The 14371-nt window shown below is 34.0% G+C and overlaps 1 non-coding gene across 1 annotated transcript; it reads left to right on the top strand.

Moving 5' to 3' along the window:
* The first annotated feature begins 10064 nt into the window (after nucleotides 1–10064).
* LOC130857976 (U6 spliceosomal RNA) lies at nucleotides 10065–10171 on the top strand. Its single transcript, XR_009054959.1, has one exon. It is a non-coding gene; the product is annotated as a U6 spliceosomal RNA (small nuclear RNA).
* Nucleotides 10172–14371: the final 4200 nt, after the last annotated feature.

Genomic DNA, 14371 nt, shown 5'->3' with positions numbered 1-14371 from the left:
CCAGATATCCAGAAGCAGGAAGCAAGGGGACCCCAGCTGTGTGTAGGCTGGCAAGGACCCTATAGGGAAGAGAGGAAGCCTGGCAAGGTGCCTGTGAATTTGCCCCAATCCCTTATGCCTACTGCACAAGTTAAGTCTTACTATTGATAAGGGGGTTGGTACTTTCCTCGGTTATTTATTTTTTCATTGACACTTAAGAAAAATTCATTCATGCAACTAATATTTATTTATTATGCCTACTATGTGCCAGATAACATGCTAGATACTTCACATTATTTCTTCCCTTAGAGCATTTATAGTCTGAGAGGATACAGAGTATAAATAAACAAATAATGCTACAATTACAGATTGTGAGGAAGGTTCTGATGGTAATAAAACCAATGCAATAATAGAAAATAGGCAGAATGTCAGAGGAAACTTCTCCAAGGAAGAGATACATAAGCTTGAAAGGTGAAAAAAGCGGTCAGCCATAATGAATGGGATGAAGTGTGGCCTGAACTGAGGGGGCATCTGGCTTGAGAACTTCTGTTTTAGGACAAAGGTAGATGTTATTTTATCCATATTTTATAGACATGGAACAAAGGCTTAAGCAGTTGTGTATCCTGCCCCATTCATTTAGTTAGTAAGTGTTACTGTGTTATACCTGATCTTTCCATGGCACCAGAGAAAAGTAAAGGATATGGAAGAAAGTAATCTAGAGAGGACTTTGGCGAAGGATGGTTTGAAACGGCTTTGACAAGGCTAGATAGTTAATAATGACAAACACTGATTGAGTGCTTATTATGCAGCGGGCACTGTTCTAAGGGCTTCCTATGCATTCACTCAGCTCTCAGAACAGCCTGATAAAGCCATGTTAAATGAGTGCTATCTTTATAACTTATCATAAATAAGTGAGGAAATTGAGGCATAGGCAGAAAAAGTAATTTTTTAAAGTTATGTAACTGGAACATTGTGGATCAGGAGTTAAGCACAGTTCGTACCAGAGCACGTGCTCTCCACCATGATGCAACACTTGCTTTAGTAAGTACCTACTAATAGCTAGTCTACAGACTCATCTGTTACACCAGGAGAGCTTGTGAATTTATATTTTAATCAATTCCAACCTGTCATACCCAAGTATGAACTTAAGAGGATATTCCCTGAATCAAAAAATATGTCAAAGAGTTTGATAAAAGTATGCCAAGTATCTCAGTATTCCCCATGTCTTTGCCTGATCCATCTGCCCAGAAGCTTCAGCCAAGAAATAAATCTTGGCCGTGGCATTAATCAGCTCTAAGAAAAAAATTGTTCCAAATGTCATTTGTTTAGTCAGAGACTCGCAGGAAAATAGCCTATTCCTCAGCAATGGGAATATTAGCATCCTCTGGTTTTTCTTTAAAAGTGAGATTTTCATCAAAACGAATCACAATTGCTCCATGAAAATTAATAATTCAACTATACTTATTAATAAATATTGATATTTCAACTTTTCTTAAAAACAAAAAACCTAACCCAGTTAATAAAAAGAGATTGTCAAGGGCAGAGGATGCAAAGGGCCCACATCAACAATTGGAGTGAAGGGGATGCTGAGGTGATATGCCCAGGGAAATGGACAAGCACCCTTTTCTCCTGTAAATGGCTACATTCATAGTATCCTGGACCACAGATTTTAAAGGATATTAACCGTAATCATTAGGACTCCAGAACAAAAGGAATGAATAATACCCAAGATGTGGAAAAGCATGGGGGAGAAAAGAGTATAGTGCTGAAAGTCAGTAACAGCTACGCAATAACCAGGCAGGTAACCTCAGTCCCAAACCTGCAATCCCTCCCCACACCTGCACCTGCTATCATCCTCCAGAGATACTGTGTCTTTCTGAGAAATGAGGACTTATACCAGATGTTCTCTGAGGTCTCTTCCAGGGATAATACCATCTGAACTCATGGCAATTTATGTAGTAGAAGCAGGAGTGGAGGGAGAGTATCAGGGAGGAGTGATGATGAAAAGGAATGTTTATCTTTGAAATAATTATTATTTTTATTCTCCATAAAATACAGGAGGAGAAAATTATGATGCAATTCATGCAGAGAATTGACAAAAGCGAGAACTCTCACATGCACATGGTATGATGGTATGTGACGTAACCTAAGAAGCCCCTTCTTGTTTCCTTGACTTACACATTATGTGCACTGCTATTTGCCAGCCTGAATGAGCTAATTCAGTCCCAGCTAACCTTCAGTTTTGCTTTGCCCTTGTCTCTTAGTCATGCTGGGCTTGTTAAATACAAATAAAGTGGAATGCTGGGATTGGAACACTTCCATCCACACAATGTTTCATCATTTCTATCTGCCCTCAGTCCCTACCCCCTGATCCCATAATTAGCTCCACAAAATAATTACCTGGTTGTAGACTAAATTTTATCCATTTCCTAAGGTTCTAGAACAACTGAGATTTTCCAGAAACATTCTTAGTACAAAAATACATTTAGAAGATTCATTAACAAAAATAAAGAGTATAAACTGTATATAAATCATAACATTCCTAGGAAGACTCAAATTGCAACCTTTCCCCTAACATGTTCTTATTAAGGTTTACTTCTTTTTCCTAGAAGTAGACATTCTGGAGGGTAGCTTCCCAGATTTTCTACTCCAATGAGATACTGGGTCTTAGAGGTTGTCATAAAATTTTTCTCAGTAACACTGCAGCCCAACTATTATCTTTTCTTAGACAATTTTATTATTTTTCATATTATTTTATTCTTGAAAACTCTAAAAATGTAAAAAAGTAGATAGTATGCATTATTATATTGTATAACCACTTCCCATCTACCCATCACTAGCCTTGGATAATTATTGCCTTGGTTTAAGCTGCTATAACAAATTATCATATACTGGTGGCTTAACCAGCAAACATTTATTTCTCACAAGCTTTCTCATATGTCTTATATTAAGGCGTTAGGACATTTTATGGTAAAACTATTCCATGGATACAGACTTCCTGACTTCAGACTATACTACAAAGCTACAGTAATCAAAACAGTATGATACTGGCATAAAGAGAGAACTATAGATGAATGGAACAGGATAGAAAACCCAGAAATAAACTCATGCACCTATGGTCAACTAGTCTATGACAAAGGAAGCAAGAATATACAATGGAGAAAAGACAGTCTCTTCAATAAGTGGTGCTGGTAACACTGAACAGCTACATGTAAAAAAATTGAAAGCAGAAAACTCTCTAACACCATACACACACAAAAAAAAAACTTGAAATGGATCAAAGACCTAAATGTAAGGCTGGCCACTATAAAACTCTTAGAGAAAAACATAGGCAGAACACTCTTTAACATAAATCTCAGCAAGATCTTTTTTGATCCACTTCCTAGAACAATGAAAATAAAAGAAAAAAAAATAAACAAATGTGACTCAATTAAACTTAAAATCCTTTACACAGCAAAGGAAACCATAAACAAAACGAAAAGACAACCCACAGAATGGGAGAAACTATTTGCAAATGAAGAAACCTACAAAGGATTAATCTCCAAAATATACAAATAGCTCATGTAGCTCTATGTCAAAAAAAAAACAACCCAATCAAAAAAATGAGCAGAAGATCTAAATAGACATTTCTCCAAAGAAGACATGCTGATGACCAAAAAGCACATGAAAAGATGAACAACATCACTAATTATCAGAAAAATGCAAATCAAAACCACAATAAAGTGTCTCCTCACAACGGTCAGAATGGTCATCATTAAAAAATCTGCAAACAATAAATGCTGGCAGGGGTATGGAGAAAAGGGAATCCTCCTACACTGTTGGTGGGAATGTAAATTGGTACAACCACTATGGAGAACAGTATGGTGGTTCCTTAGAAAACTAAAAATAGAACAACCATTTGATCCAGCAGTTCCACTCCTGGGCATATATCTGGAGAAAACCATAATCTGAAAGGATACATGCACCCCAATGTTCATTGCAGCACTGTTTACAATAGCCAAGACATGGAAGCAATCTAAATGTCCATTGACAGAAGAATGGATAAAGAAGATGTGGTACATATTTGCAACAGAATAGTATTCAGTCATAAAAAAAGAATGAAATAATGCCATTTGCAGCAACATGGATGGACCTAGAGATTATCACACTAGATATCAGAGACAAAGAAAGACAAGTATCATATGATATTGCTTATATGTGGAATCTAAAAAAAAATGGTACAAATGAACTTATTTACAAAACAGAAATAGAGTTACAGACATAGAAAAGATGTAGAAAACAAACTTATGGTTACTGGTTGGGAAAGTGAGAGAAGGGATAAATTGGGAGATTGGGATTGACATATACACACTACTATGTATAAAATAGATAATTAATAAGGACCTACTGTAGAGCACAGAGAACTCTACTCAAATACTCTATAATGGCCTATATGGGAAAAACATCTAAAAAAGAGTAGATATATGTATATGTACAGCTGATTCACTTTGCTGTACAGCAGAAACTAACACAACATTGTAAATCAACTATACTCCAATAAAAAATTTTTAAAAAGCTATTCCACAGATAGAAGTGTGTTCTTCCACTAGGAGGAATATAATTGTTGTATCTCTTCTAATGGTTACCAGCCACTGACGTATACTATCTAGCTCCATTAACTATGGCATTAATTCATCATGCATTAGCCGGAGGAAGTACAAAGAGAAATTTCCCTTCATCTACTACTTGGTTGCCCAGTGGTGTAGTTTATATAGGAAAGACAGGATAGATATTTTAATCTTTGCCTTTCTTTAGTCATGATTCTGATGCCACCAAAATTCTTTCTAGGGAGAAACTAATGACTTCTCCTTATGGTTGCTGTCTTGATTCTTTCCTTTGCCATTTCACTTTTCTTGCATATACCAGAAAGTCATTTTCTATCCCCATTAGGCCACGCGAAGTATCTTTGCTAAATCATTCCCAAATCCCTTTCCTTTTCTATTGAATTCCCATGTCATTATTATATGCCTGTATCACAGTCTTGTTTTATAATGTTGGTATTAGAAATAGAGACCAAACAGCATTTCCCCCATTCTTTCAATTCTAAGACATTATAATATAAATATTACTGAAAGTGAGAGACTAAGGAAGAATACAGTCCCCGAGATACTCAAAATAAACAGGATTATGCAGGCTATTTGTCTACCTCACATTGCAGAAATACTCAGTGTAGTCTCTCCATTTTGTTTGTCTGAAGCAAAGAAATTGTGATCTCTGTCATTAAAAGAAATAGAATTTATTATATTTAACAAAATAGAATATAAAACAATGGGACTACTTTGTGCATCATCTGTGACAAGCAGCGGCCCTATGTTTTGCTTGGCATTGCTGTCCTCCCGAACGCTTCCTCTGCCATTAATGTGAAGCCATCCATAGTCAGTTGTCCATCATCCAGGATGGAGATTGAATTGGTATCAGAATGAACTGACAGGAGGTGTTTTAGTTTAAGCCTAGTTTATAGTTTCAGGTTTACACTATTCTGTGATTTGAAATTGTCACTGCCATTTGAAATCATAGTATCCTCATCTGTAATATGAAAAAAACACATGCTTTGAATGATAGTCTCAGGATTAAATGAGATAGTATAGTATAATGCCATCTGTATTTACCAATGGTTGCCATTACAAAGCAACTGTAAATAGTCTTGTATTCCTAGCTTGCCAATAAGTGCAAATGAAGAAAGCAGGTAAAATATTCACTTTCTTTAGATCTTTAGAATCCAATGAGTATAATAGTCACTCCCTTTACTAAAACAGACTCTAAAATATCCCCTAAAGAGAAAACTCCCTATGCTGCAGGCTCCTCCCGCAAATTGTCCACTTCTTGAAGAGAAGCATTTCTTTATCTTTGAATCCTTACAAAAGGCACCTGACACACGCCACATGCTCAATAAATAGCTTTGAACTGAACTAATCTAGACTTGGTGACAATATCAGCAATGCATCACTAAGTAACAGCATTTGATTTGTATAAAATTTTTTCCTTAGAAGGTTATGAGAATTCTAGAAGACACGGCATGGGGCTGTGCTCTATTTCACGTGGATAACACAGGGCTGGTATTCAAACAGTGCCAGTTGTTCCTTGGAGAGCTTTCACAAATTATCTCTCCCCCTTCCACTCTGTTTCCAGCACACAGGAATTTAACATTCTTCTGCCTGCCCTGAATCGGTCAAAATGCTTCATCTGGTCTACCTCTAAGCCCAAGGCCATAAAAATCTGGTCGATCAGATGACTTATCTCTCCAACTTTATCATAAAATTTGAAGTGAATTAATCTTGGTTATGCCTGTTATCCAGTGCTTTTATTAATAGTTCCTTTTTCACTCTCAAGAATGCCCTAATTTTGTTATTCTAGGGACAAGCTACTGGTCAGATATGCCTTGTGTCTTGTTGGTATCTCAGAGTGCCAAACTTTCTCTCAACAGCTGTTTGTTGGTTGAAACTAAAACAGTACCTTGTTAACCAAGCTAATAAGAGGCAAGAGGTCCTTTCTCTGTGTGTGTACTTTCCCTCAGCTCTTCTCTGAGGGGATATCTTCTCCAGAAGCCTTTATTTTTGACATATTAATAATGCTTCCCTTACTCTTAAATAATTGATGGGTTTAAAAATATCAGTCAGTAGAAACAGAGCGATACACTGAGTGGAGGAAAACAGTGAATATTTTGGCAAAAATGTGAAAGCTGCATTAACGACTGTACACACCCCACTAATGGGGCTTATCAGTGTTTTCACAGCAAGAGCTTTCATTTCCTTTGTCACCAGAACCAATGAATCCCCGTCATATAACTGGTCCAACTGCGTATTCAAGACTGACACTAAGTTTCTTATGGAAATTGGTGCCTTGGTCAGCTTGTGGTAGGAGACACAAGGTGGAGACACTGTCTCAGAAGAGAATGAAGAGCACAGCGAGACACTGGGCAGGAAACTTCTCTAAATTAATTGGCTTTGATCACAGTCACATGGAGGAAAGTATGTTTCCTAAGGCTCATTGGCCTGTTTTTAGCACTTGTGAGGGATTCAGAGGGTTACTTTTCTCTGGCACAGATACTCCTCAATGAAGTGTCAAGGAGAGATTCAATCAAGTCAGGAATTCACTGCAGCTAATTTCATTGTCACCACATTGACTAAAACATCAACCACATTGACTAAACCTTTCATATTCAAAGTATAAGAACATTGTCATTATCAACATAAAATGTATTCTTATACAGTCTAATGTGAATGGTTCTCATTTGGGAGTGATTTCTCCACCAAGGGACATTTAACAATGTCTGGAGACATTTTTGAATTCCATGACTGGGACTATTGGCACCTAGTAGTCAGAGGCCAGATGTGCTGCTTAGTATCTTATAATGCAAAAAACGGCCCTTACACCAAAGAATTATTCCATTCAAAATGTCAATAACATCACTTTTGAGAAATCCTGGTCTTTAGAGATTAAAAAATATAGTTTTGAGAGGGACAATTTACTTCTTCCTTCAATAGTCATGTATTAAGAAATTAAGAAGCACATAGTTTGTCCTAGATTCTGAGATTAGAGATAGATATGACACAGTCCTGAGAAATCCTGATCCTATTCTGGCAGTTTGATGGCTTAGAGATCCTGAAAGCCTCTTGTAATGCAATTATAAAAATTCTCAATGTACTATTAAGAATACTCTTATAAAAGAAGGAATGAGGCAATAAGAAAAGAAAAAAAGGAATTCTGCTCATGTCAAGAGGTCATAACACTGAGACCAAGAAGGTAAGCACACACTGCACCACCTCTCACCCTGGGAATTAATGAAATTGACTGGAGCTTGCACATACTAGGGAAAGTTTGCTTTTACAACCAACTCAATGTTTTATATATTACAGAAAATAAAATTTAGTCAAAAAGAAGAAAATGCAAACCATTTAAAAATGAAAACAAATAGAAATGAATATAAAATCAGATACGTAATCATATATCAACCTACTAACAAAACTCACAGATAAACATTTCAGGAGCTTTTCAAAATAAAAATCTAAACTCCACATTCTTAGTAGGATTATTTTAAGAGCAAAATAACTTAAAAATCTTAAAAATCAGTAATTTTATTTCTGTTAGTAGAAATATCAGCATATTTTAATATTAAAATTATTTTATGTTTTGCAGATAAAAGTTGCCCAGGAAATAAAAATACATGTTGTAAGATATAGAAAATTAGACAATATAGTAATACTATTAGGAATAAAATTTTCAGTGTAAGAGAATAGAACTAAAATATAAAATTTTGAAAAGTTTAGAGAGGGTGTATAAGGAGAACTTGAATTAGGAGTATCAAAATGAACACATGATCTTTAAAAATATCTTTCTTAGTACTTTCCATTGAAAGAAACTGGATGCCATGACACCCCAACAGTGATAAGTAAGTACAAAAATGGTATTTTATCAGGGCCTGGAACTGGAGCCACAAATAGGAGAGAAAACTAAACTGCCGTGCCTATGTGAGCTGGAACAACAGAGGGAAGAGATGTCCAGAGGGAACTGGAGGCACAAGGAGAGGCCACCACTGTTGAAAGAGACAGAGTAAGAGGAAGGCATGCCCTGGCTTTACTGCTCCCTTTGCCCCCCAAGTCTTTTAATAGTGCCTCCTACAGGCTGAACTTACCTGGAGGCCAGCTGGTAAGGAAGCCTGGGAAATTGAGTTCACTATGCCGCTGACCAGATCAGAGTAAAGTTTGGTTGAAGAAGACACATGATGAGCCTAATCATACTTGTAAAGAAAATAGAGAAGGAGAGAGGGAGAGAGAGAGAGACTGAAAGAATAAGAAATAAATGTCTCCATTGGAAGTAATTTTTACATCACCTCCTTACTCTGAAATTAGTAGAAAAGGGAAAAAATTATGAGCCTTTATTCTGTCTTCATAGGAGAACCTGCAGTTTACCCCCAGTTTTAAAGCTCTTCTTTAGCAAAAGAATGTCAACTAAATAAAGAAGGAACTCAATAAAATTAATCAATTACCATTTAGCCACATTCAATGAATATTTGATTCAAGCAAGCATCATAAATAAATGTTAAAATCATTAGCTGCAATGCTGAGAATTTTTGCACAGTGCCAAAGAGAATACTTGCTATTTGCAAAAGGAAAATTATTTTTTAATAATGGAGAAATACCAGTGTCATGATAATAACTATGCGATAATCACCACCTTAACCACATGATCACACAGCATCATGGATAACAACACAGCCTCATTCTGTGTGCTCCTTGAAATGATGTAATGTGAAGTATGAAACATTGACTTTGGAATATTATTGCCAAAAATATTTAACCTGTATCCTAAAACCTTTAGGCATAACATCCGATTTATACAAAATACAAGGATAGAAGATTAAGTTAACCACCATAAGAAAACAATCAGGCAAATGCAGAAAATGGGACATTCAATTTAAAAGTATTCACTAAACACCTAAAAACAAAGGAAAAAAAATTTAAAAACTAATTAGATATAAGTAGAAAATCAATCATTAGAAATATGTGCATTATATACACCCATAAGAACAGTAAATAAGTTTAAAATGAACTGAATCCAATTAAAAGACATAAATTATTAGACCTTAAAGCATAAAGAAATGGAAATGTTGAAATAGCCAGATTTAAAAGGATGGAATGAAAAGTTGATGTAGCTTTATTAATATCAAACAAAATATACCATATAGTAAAAAAATTAATAGAATTAAAAAGAGGTTACTTCAGAATGATAAAATTCAGTTCACTAGGAGGATATAACAATTCCAGATTTTTATGCATAAAATATTATAGTCTCAAAATATATACAGCAATAATTGACAGTACTATAAAAGGAAATAATTGGGGGAATATATGACCAAATCCTCTCTTGCTCTGAAACAAGGAGTAGGAAAAAACTGACTCTAGTAGATTTCAATATGCTTAACAAAATTGACCTAATGGACAACTGATGAATATTTTGCATTACTAATCCACCAACATTCATGAAAATTAACCATTGACAGGACCTTAAAGAAATATATATATAGTAACATAAACGCATACATTCTGGTACTTGCTTCAGCAGCACATATACTAAAACTGGAACAATACAGAGACGATTAGCATGGCCTCTGTGCAAGGATGACATGCAAATTCATGAAGTGTTCCATATTTTTGTCTATGATGTGTTGTTCAGAGGTTCCATTATTATGGGTAATTTTTAAAATTCCATGGGTAAATTTTCTATGTGTCAATCTCTGTGCAAGTATTGAGAATGAGGGAAAAATGAATAAAATGAAATGCCTTAAAGCAAAAAAAGTAAAATCATACAGTCTGTTTTCTGATGAATATATCATTAAACAAAAATAAATAATATAAAGCTAACTAGAAAATGTTGTTTTTGTTTTAAGTTACAAATAATTCATGGGTTAAAGAATATTAAATTACCAAGGAAATTAGGAAAAAACTTTAAAATGAAATATTGTGAATATACATTATATTAAAGCTTGTGGGATGAAACTAAAGCAGTATTTTGAGAGACAATGATAGTTTTAAATGCCTAATATGAGAAAAGAGTGAATAATTAATGAGCTAAGAATTCCTCTAAGAAAGGTAGAAAATGAAGTGTAAAATAAAACTAATAAAGTAAAATAAAAATAATTTGAAAAAGCAAAAGTATTTATTTGAAGAGACTAATAAGTTAACAGATTCTTGATAAGACAGATGAGGAAACAAAGAAAGAAAAGGTACAAAGATAGTATTATGAAAAAGACACAAACTTAAGATCCAGAAAATATATTTAAAAGATAGTGAGGATACTCTAAACAACTTTAAAGCCAAAAATTTGAAAATGAAGTTGAACTATATAGACTCTTAAGTGAAAAAAAGTAACACCTCAAAATATTCACAAAAAGACATACAGAAAAATAGATGGATCTATAAACAATAATGGAATTAATTTATTGTATAATTTCAAACAGTTCTGCAGAAAAAGGCAAACAAGTGTAAATGTCTTTATGGATAAATTGCATACATTTTATAGAAGCAGATATTAACTATATTATGCAATTTCTTTCACAGAATAAAACAGCAAACAGCATCAAGATATACCTCAATTCATTTAGGAGGATAGGAGGTATATTGACAATGTCTCCCCCAACACTCACCCAGGGGATGTACATGTTAATTGCAATTTCTAGTTATAGACTAGGATTTTAGTATTCAGAGATTCCATGGCCATAGGAGATACTGATAGCACAAGAACTCTTCCTTTCACCCTTGATATCTTATCATTCCTCCCATACATATAACTCCTATGTATAGCCCCTAGCTCTGTGATACTCATTGTCCATCACTATATTTTTATCTTTAGATCACTGATTTCCCATTTGGTTTCAAAACACAGTGATAAATATGGTGGAGTATTCTGTCATATAAGTAGTCTTGGCATATAAAGTCCCTGGTCCTAGTTTGAAACACTTGCTTGAAGGATAAGTTAAGAATCTTTAGAGAAAATCCTGAAATGGATGTATGTTGCAGAAAGAGCTAAGAAACATAAAATATAAACAATTAGGAACAGACTATACACACTATTTGGAAATTTTTTTCACTTAAATTTTAATTTAGAGAAATGTTCATATTACTAAACTGGGTCAGTTTCATTATATGTGAGTGTAATGCTGACAACATTTCCCCGTTGGAATTGCTTAGTTGTGTTTGTGCACATGACGTGATAGTGCACGTATGTGTATGTGTGATTCCTTTATTATGTTCTTTCATGGGATTCTACACTTTTCTTTCAAGGAACCCATCGTGGTTTGTAATTATGTACTCTGTCTGTCCGGCTTCTTATTCAATGTCAGTCTGCCCAGGAAAGCAGTGTTGATGAGACAAGGAATTGTGTTTGTTTTGTTCATTCTTTTATAACCAACTCTTAGAACAGTGCCTAACACAAGTATTTGAGTGTTTGTAAAGTAAATTTCAAAAAATGGAAATGATAGGTTAAAATATGTTATGAAAATGATTTAGATGCAAAAATAAATAAATAAAATTAAAAAAAATTATTCCACTTAAAATACATATATATATTATGAGCACTTAAACATTAGTACAAAATTGCCTTCTAATAGGTTTATGCCAAGTTGAAGTTTAACAATATAGGATGAGTAAGCCATGTTTCGTTTTTTATGTGATCTTTCCATTCATATACTTTGTTTATATTTCCATCAAGCTATTTTCCTTTTTGTGTTGCTTCATAAGAGCTCCTTACATAAAAGAGATATTAATCTTTAGTTTATTATATATATTTGCAATCATTTTCTATTTTTTCCTTTCCACTCTGAAACTTGGATTTTAACTATATTTATAGTAAATATTTTTGTAAAGATCCTTACATTCTAATGTAGTCAAATCTTTTTTCCCCCTCATGATTTTGAATTTCATATGTATTTTAGGAAAGCTTTCTCCACCCTAAGATTATAAAATAATATATTTTCTTCTAAACTATGTTCTTTGGTTTTCATATTCAGTTTTTGAGTGGTATTTATGTAATAGATATCATTTCTTCCACTAATTTTAAATGTGAATTTTTCCTATAAAGTACTATCATGTCATATTCACGTGGGTCTGTTTCTGAACTATTTATTATGTTCTAGTGACCAGAATACTATTAATAGCATAAATTTGTATAGCAGCATACTATCTAGTAAGGTAGACGACCTATTGCTCTTCACCGTTCAAAGTTTCCTGGCTATTCTTAGACTTTTTTTTCAGGTAAACTTCAAAGTCAAATTATTAATTTCCAAAAATATCCCTTTGAGAGGACATTGAATTTAGAGTTTCATTTGGAAAGAATTGACATCTTTACAATATTTCCCAATGAAGAAAATGGAAGTGAGAGCCAAATCAATTTATTTAGATCTTATTTTATTCACTTCAATGACATTTTGTATTTTTCCCCTTATAGGATCTAAACTTTCCTTATTATCTGTATTCCTACATGTTTTTGAGATTTTTATTTCTACTGCAATCAAGATCTTTTATTTTCTCATTACATTGTGTAAATTGATCATTCACAGCACTGGTATGTAAGACAGCTATTAATATTTTCAGGTTGATCTTGCATCCAATCGCTTCATTCTATAAAAGTTTTAATGGCTTAAGTAGATGAACCCATAATTCGATTTGGATCTAAATAGTTCATAATTTTTATGCAGTGTAAATGATATTTTTTATTTTATTTTTCTTCTACTCATTTATTTCTTCCTTACACTTTTAATGCTTGTTGCTATTTTCCTTTCCCTTCTCTGTTTGAATCTTTTGCATATTTCTCCTTAACTGGATAAATGCATTTAAGTATGTAAATTTCTTCTGTGTACTGCCTTGGCCACAGCTTGAATTCTTTAAATGAATTCTATTTGTTAAAAAAGCCTAATAAAAATATTTAACAAAGCATTAAGCTGATAATTTAAATGACAATATAAACAAATCTGTTCATTTTCTGATTGCTCAGTTCAGCAGTTACTTCCAATTATCTGCATTTCTACTGTGCATCAGGTGCAGACATTGACATTTTAAAAGAAGGGGGCTATTATAATAATAGATCGTTACTCACAGGGAGCTCATATTACTAGTTATTCTAGACTTTATATTTGTCCCCATACTTCAACAATGCAGCACTAGATTTCACATTTGACACCAGACTGACTATCCTCACATTTTCAACTTAGAATTGGAGCTTCCATTTGCACAACATATGGCCTGGGTGGAGTCCCTGAACATGCTTTGGCTTCCTCCTCAGCATCTTGTCCATGATATCTTGACATTGGATCCTTGGGCGGATTCTAAAATATTCTGCGCTACTCCTGTCCTCACTACAATTGCACTTGGTCATAGCCTTGCAATTTAAGCATAGAAAACATGAGTGTTTGAGATGCAGAAACAAACAAACAAAACCCACTGATTTCAAAGTTATGACTATGTGTAACTAAACTTTGCTAAGAGATAAAGCTCAAGTTTGCCAGAGGTTGTTTCTATACATGCACTTTCATGCCCAAAGTTGCATAGCTTGCACAGCTGAACCTAGCTCATTAAACCCCTCAATCATGCCACAACTCCTTCCTGTATAACAGATAGGAATTTCAATCCTAAAGTTCTACTATATTTTGATTCAGTCTCTCTAATCTCTCCCCCAGGTTTGTACTATGAAAATATAATTCCTATTCTACAATCTAATTTACCTCTACCTACTCTACATTCTACTTTACTACTACTTTACTTTGTACGTCCTCTTCTTTTAAGTTTTTTAAAATTAGTAAAATAGTAAATGCAGTATTAAATGTTATTTGAGAACATATTTGTTATGTCTGCATAATATT

This window comes from Hippopotamus amphibius, chromosome 7 (genome assembly GCF_030028045.1).
Source record: "Hippopotamus amphibius kiboko isolate mHipAmp2 chromosome 7, mHipAmp2.hap2, whole genome shotgun sequence".
Classification (NCBI taxonomy): domain Eukaryota; kingdom Metazoa; phylum Chordata; class Mammalia; order Artiodactyla; family Hippopotamidae; genus Hippopotamus; species Hippopotamus amphibius.
This window is presented reverse-complemented; position numbering and strand designations above follow the sequence as displayed.